A 7,403-nucleotide genomic window follows, 5' to 3' on the forward strand; every position below is an offset into this window, starting at 1 on the left:
CTCCTGGTTTCTGCTTCTGAGCACTTTGTTATAATCTATTCTAACTAGGACTGGGCTCCTGGTTCCCAACCCTACGTGTAAAACACCACACACACACAAACACACACACGCGCATGTGCAAACACGCACGCACACCTGTTCTATTGGCCGGCATCCTTCTATAATCCATTCAATACATTTCATGTAATCAAACCTCTGCTGCTTGTGAAAATCCTGTTCCCCGCGCCGTCACTGCGTGTGATGATGACGGAATGAGTGGATTTCCTGGCAGCCAGTGCGCATGTGTATGTGTGAGAGCAAGTGTGTGTGTGTGTGTGTGTGTGTGTGCTGCACCAGGGCGGTTTTGTTTGCCACTCCGTCGACGCGTGTGGGGCGGCGAAGCTGAAGAGAACAGGTACCGCAGGTACACTTTGTAAACTGAAGCAGCTTTTTAAGAGATTGAAATGTTGGCCCTCTGTCACTTCCAGTAAGTCGACCCATTAATGAAACAGGCGCTGATTGGTCGAGGGTTTGGCCCCCTATGGTGGCTATTAAAGATACTTAACCTGAGCCCTGCAGGTGTAAAAGAAGAAAAGGGTGGGGGGTATAACCTGCTAAGCAAAGACAAGATGAGGTCGTCATGTTAAGCGGGTTAGTGGCAACCCATTATGACTATATATCTAATTTTACTGTTTTAATTTGTCATGCTTCTCCTTTCTACCTGCACCCGAATGATCAATTCGACGTTCACGTCGAACGATGCTGCCCTTGGAAACAGTTTTCACTGATTTGTCAATGTGGAGTTGAACCGTGTCAGGAGATACTCTGGCGAGATGAAGACTTCAGAAGAACACCTGAAACCTCAACGACAGCTAGATTAATTTGAATAACATGATCCCCGTTTTCACAGGGATCAATTTTAAGAACTTGGATTCTGACCATTAGGAAATGTTCTTTGCATCCATTTCCTTTTAGAGGTTCTTGGCATGAACTGTCACATGGTAAGGTAACAACAGACCTCTTGACATGATACTTGGAAGCATCCTAACTGGACATATCATGCACATATTGCACAAAGTGCATAAAGTACACATCTTGTTATTTATTTGCAACCTCACATCTTCTCTGTATCTAGGTTCTCTCATTTCATGGGTCCCCAGGATGTGGGGCTTATTCTACTGCATCAACCCCACCAGCCGCCTACATTGTTATTTCTTTTATGACTATTAAAGCTATAATATAATTGTTTCATATATTACAATGTAACTGTTAGCGCCGCTGTTCTCAGTCACTTGAGATCATTTATTTCTGCTCCTTTATTATGCTGTTGCTTTCTATCGCTCTGTCCCTCTTTCTTAATATCTCTTATTTTCTTGACCCAACCGGTCAAGGCAGAAGCCAGCCCACATTGAGCTCAGATCTGTCCAAGGTTGCTGCTCGCTAAAAGGCAGTGTTTCCTTGCCTCTGTCGTCAATAACAACAGAATATTGACCAGGGGGTACGAATTATTTGTCTTTGCGGGGGCGGCCTGGTTTTCACATTTGGACCAACAAATACAGGATTATCAACAAGGCGATCACATGCAACACATCCAACACATGCAACAGCGTCATCAGGACTATGGCTAGCCTCTTTGATGCTAAGCTAACAAATCTATATCACAAGCTATAAAGTGCAGCTCCAGAGAGGACCAGGTTACCTTGGTCGGGTAAAATACAATTCTACAGTATTTCTTGATCCGAGATCGGCACCACTGGATTCCCCGTCGCGGATGGGAGGGGTTTGTTTGGAAAATATCGCCTTATTATATCCTGTGCTTCTCTCTCAGCAACTGTTGGTGAGAAACTGTAATAATGCAAGGTTGTGTGTCGGTGTCACTGTAGACCAAGAAGCCGGTTATTCCCTTTTCACAGCGTCACGATTCACTGCGTTGGGTTCTCAGCTTGAGTGTTGGCGCAGAAACACCTGCAGTCGGTCGACGTAGCGATCTCTCCTGCGCATTTGCAACTTTCACCACCTACAAACCCCCTCAAGCACCGGCGCAACACCCCCTCACCACCGTGCCCCTCCCTCTTACATATTTTATCTCCTTTGCCCTTCCAACTCCCCCTCCTCACCACATGCCCCCTCATCCCTCAGCGTAGGTGGTTATTCTCCTCTCTGCCTCTCCATCCATCTCTCCCTCTCTCTTTTTTGCTCAAGCTGCCCTGCTATGCATAATTAAGTCTCACCCTCCCTCTTCCTGTGTCCTCTTTCTCGTGTCTCCCAAAATCCTCCCAAAAAAAAGGTGGCACGCCAGGGACTGATGGCCGTCTCTCCGTTTTCTCCCTCTTTCTCTCTTGTTCTTGTGTTCCTATCCTTCGTAGCGACCGACGCTCTGCTCCGGCCTCCTACCGAGTCGGGGTCCCGGGCCTTGTCTTGTTAAAAGATAATGGTGAAATGCTAAATCACACCAGCCCAGCCATCGCGGCCACCGCCTCCCTCCCTTGCCTCAAACGGCGAAGGGTCTCTCGTTTCACTTTGCGCTGTCATCCTATCCAGTCGCACTCATCAATACGCAATGCAGGAGCTCCATCAGCCAGTGTATTTCTCTTCCAGCATGAGACAAGGTGATGTTCGGGGGCCTGACCAACACCATGTTGATGTGCATGTTAATGAGTGTGAAGTATCAGGCTTCCTTCTTTCTTACGGTTTTGTGTCTTTTTTTTTTTTTTTTTTTTACAAACATCGGGTCAAATTCCGGGTCTCCCGCTTCCGGCCCTTCGCTCTCACTTCACAATGCGGCTCTGACAAATTTAAGAATGATTGATCCATATGTTAAGTCTTTTTTAACTTCCGCGTGGCAATATTTGAAAGGGAATATAACAAATGGCAAACCAGCAACTTTCAGCTAACAATTTAAATGACAATCAGACTGCAAAGGTGTGGTTTAATCATCATATGTTGGAGCTGAAATTAGCTTGCAATGTTAAATAATATGTTACTAATGTCATTGTTTCCTAATACTGATCCTGATGAATAAGGTCTGAATTTACACCATAGTTCTTGTTCACAGAGTTTCTCCAAATTTGATATCAAACACTATCTATCTCTTAATTAATACAATAATAATATACGATAATTTCTATTGAATATTGACCTCCGTGACTTAAAAAAATGACTATACTACTAAATAATACTGTTGAAATTTAACTGTTAAATACAGTTAACGGACAATCGGAATTTAGAGAAAATAACTACCAAGTCAAAAACGTACACGTTGTTATTTTAGCCCCACAAATAAATGTCATCGATTACATGCCACGTGATCAGTACTTTTGTGATAACAATGAACACCGATCGCAAACCAGCGTGTAGCACCAAAGATAACGATAAATTAGTATCCGTAATCCAAGCGCCAGATAGCCGGCAGTTCAGAAATACAAATGCAGAAGCACAAAGATGACAAAGGCATTCATCCGCTCGCCAAACCCCGTCCATTTGCCGGGAAACAAGGATTACGGAGACATTTCCAGAGGAAAACACCCATCGGTTCCCAGCAAGTGGAGCTGTTTAAAAAGTGCCACATGCCCGCTCTTGGATTCGGTGTCCGTGTGCGCGTAAACCTCGGAAATGTTACTTGAATAGCTTGTTAGGCCGTAGTGTTTTAGTAGCCTTCTATTACGCAAGGCGGCCCGTGTTATCAGCTAATGCATTTTCCAGCAGCTTCCGCACCGCTGACCCACTGGTGGCCGGGTCCCTCAGCTTTAAAGCTTTACTGGACTTTAGGCCGGTAACATACCTGACTAGTTGTCCTGCCAGAGCCGTAATTAGAGAAGGATATCAGTGATTCATTAGGAGACACGGCCAATTCTAAATATGCGCTTCTTTGTTAAGATGTCAAACACATTGTTTGACAATGACTAATGCGTCTCGCCGAAACAAAGAACTACATGCAGATAACATTTAAGTTTTGCCATCAGAAATACATAACTCAAAGCTTTGTGCTGGGTGTTAGTTTGATTAGTTTGCTGGATCTGGTCCAAAGAGAGCCTTCCCCGGAGATCAGGTAAGTGCTTATTCTTGATTAGAACATGTATCTAGTAGCCTCAAACACAGAGAAAGGCAGTTCCTGTGTCAGACATTTCCATCGCGCTAACTTGAGCCAAGTCTCGAATGTAATCCAAGGCCATCTGCTGGGTAGATCCTCCGATATGCTAATTAGGTCGAGGCGATCTTTTGTATTTTCGATTTAGGCCTGTCCGTGGACCGGAAAGATCTACCAAGTCACAGTTGGGCCTGAAAAGGATTCTTGTTCAACACGCACTCTTAAAGCCAGCCCTTCGGTAGCACTTACAGCGTTTCTCACTGCTTATTGCCGCAGATACGCGTCCCGACTCCCTTTTTCAAGCCAACAAGTCGTGTCAGTTTATTATTTGTGGAAAGTAATGAAAGAGTGTTGATGTCCGTATGACATCCGTTATGATGTACAGTGTTTATTAGGCAAGTAATTGGTTATAATTCATGTTTGTGTTCGAGGGGTTTGACTCGGAAATGTTTTTTCATTATCAAAAAAAAAAAAAAATTCCCCTACAATAAAGAAACATTTCCGACAGTACTGAAAATTGTGTTTTGCTTTTATTAGCAGCCGTTATGCTTCCGTCCATCCTATGACTGGGATCGCCATATACTTGGTCCTATTGAAATGAGTGCGTGCGTGTAGCGGTAGGGGCTGTAAATAGTACGGAATTGTAAAACCCCTGGCAGAAAATTTGTAATTTCTTGCGCGAACAGAATTGTTTTGACTTTGAATTGTAGACGAAACGGAAGTTTAGCAGTTTTACCGAGTGCGTTACACATCCCATCGGGGAGAGAGCAAAGGGAGTCAGCAGACATCGAACAAACACCCGTGTTACCTCGGGGGTCCTCTTCCTGCAGCGAGTGAAGTGGATTGAATTAAGATCTGCCAATGATACCAGAACTTCTGTTCTTGCTTTCAAAAGCCTGCGACACCTTGATATGCATTTGGGACGATCCAAGTACAAGCTTGTTTTTGATTATTCTGATTTTACTGTCCAGTAATTTTACTGCATTTCTCTTCCATTTAGTAATGTTATACGGTGGTTTGTTGAGGTAATAGTGTTCGGAATATTCATTCAACGAGAGTTATTTACAGTTTCAAATAAATAAAAAAAATCAATGTGACGCGTGCGTGTTTACTTATTATCTGATTAATGTGATCGAATTTATCTCAAACCAACCCCGGGGCTGTGTTCTGCTGGAAATCATTTCGAAAATCAGCTATATCTATTTTCCAATTGTAAATTAGAATAAAAAAAGAAACTGATTATGATTACAAAAAATACACTTATCAATAGCAACGGAAGCATTTGGTTGTGTGTTTTTCTGCTCTCGTTTTGGTTAACATTAGAAGGAGACACCTGAAAACTTTCATTTGATGTAACTCATGCACCAAAATGCACATGGCATGATCCAAATAAGGATAATGTCAATGAGTAAATCCAAGATGGGGGGTGAAAGATGGCAACCAGAAGCACATGATGAAGACAAACACAGTTTTGGAGCTAAGGGTTAATGGGACCAGGCTAGGAGATTTCAGTAGAATTAGTAGTATTTGTAATAGCATAGCTTGCAAAACTAGCTGTGTCATGAAGGCCAAAGGGTGCAGTAAGATGATGAAAATCTGCTGGTTGCAGGAAATCTGAGATGAATGTATAGAAACGATGTTAACTGAACATAAACAACGACAACCCGCTACAAAAACATCCGAAGAGCCCTCAGACAATCACCTGTGGGAACATCGACTTGAGCTATCGCTGAGCTACGCTACATCGCCGAGTCCAGTCCTTTGAGTTGTTTTCTTTTTGACTGCTTTCTACGCTGGAAATACTCTTTGTTCAGGAATTCTGGGTTGAAAGGATCGAATTGCCAGTGTTTAAAGCTGATGGAGGAGATGCAGGATTATGACTCTTAGCGATGTATGCTTTGGTAAGGCAGCGGTCCTGATGGACGGATGGTATCTTGCTTATTGAGCAACCGAGCTCGAGAAAAGGACCGAGGGAGAGCTTGTTTACGGCTTCGCCTCGCAGCGGGAGTTGCAAAATAAAAAACAAATAAAAAAAAAACATCACAGATAGGCAGAAAAGGTTTCTCCAGCAGGAGAAAAGCAGTTACTGGAAAAGAATAGTCTCAGGAGGAAGACGAGGACTGAAAGCTTTGGGCTTTATGGGCTTTCTGGTCACAGGTCACAGTTGATGCTTCATCCTGATTCCAGAATTGGAGGAATCTTAAGAAAAAGTGCAGTGACATGCAAAGCGGTCCGCCAGTGGAACGCAATATGGGTTGGGGTGGCCATTCATGTGCGTGACGTTCTTTAACAAAACCGACATTCAGGGGTGTCCCTGCGGACGATTTTTGCAAATCGTCAAAGAAATGCACCGATAATCCAAATCAAAAGGGGCGAGGAGGATTTTCGTTCACCTAATCTGCAGCATACAACCCATCTGCCGCTCACTTAACTCCTCTGCGATATCGACAAACAGATCGATCTGGGGCGCTCTAGAGCCTGGAAAATTTGAACATCATACGGTTGTTGTTTTATCGTTAACCTCGGCGGCTGACGAGCCGGTCTCTACGCACTTCATCTGGGAACTTTAAAATGCAATCCAGTTGCTCGGGAAGTGCGAGGCCGGCCCCTGGTAAATCCACGACCCTTAATTTTTGTACGAAGATCACTGAGTTGAAAAAGAAGGAGATCTTTTTCACAAAACCTCGATCTCCCATTTACTGCTTCGCTAGTGAATTATAGGGGGTTGCTGTGTAACACAGGGAGCCCTTTTAAAAAGCAGTGTCTGAGCCAGCCCATAATACACGTGTTACTGGCACAATGGTGTTTGCTAGCAAACAAACTTCTGCCGTGTCACCACCTCAGTGTGACGGACGGCCCTAAAGGCTTTATATCGGTCCTGCAATGCAGCTCTTTTTCGAGTGTGTAAATTTTGAGAAACAAAAGCTCTGGACGACTCTTTTCTCTCTCTCTGGCGAAACGGGACGGCCAGAGACCCACTCGGGAGTCGAGCCACCGACATGTCGAGGGTCTGAATGCGATGCCAGATGCACAGCTACACTTTAACGCGGCGAAACGACTATGTACTTTATCATTCTCGTGTTGATGTACATCCCGTCCTCTCCTTCGGTGTCTCTGCAATAGAAGTGGGTTCGCTCTGTAGTGAGCCTGCCAATCACTCTGAAACTGTCTGGTTACATGTCTCCATCAATCACTCCGACCCAGTCCCTTTTTCATCCGGATTTTAATTCATGTAGGACTATAAACAAATCAAAGTTTAACCACATGCTGTTAAATAAATAACGCCGAGTGTGTGTGTGTGTGTGTGACTTCTCTCTCATTCCATGTTTCCCTCAGA

The sequence above is a fragment of the Fistularia commersonii genome, chromosome 25 (assembly GCF_037954325.1).
Source record: "Fistularia commersonii isolate RoL2024-O1a breed Wild chromosome 25, RoL_Fcom_v1.0, whole genome shotgun sequence".
In the NCBI taxonomy this organism is placed as follows: domain Eukaryota; kingdom Metazoa; phylum Chordata; class Actinopteri; order Syngnathiformes; family Fistulariidae; genus Fistularia; species Fistularia commersonii.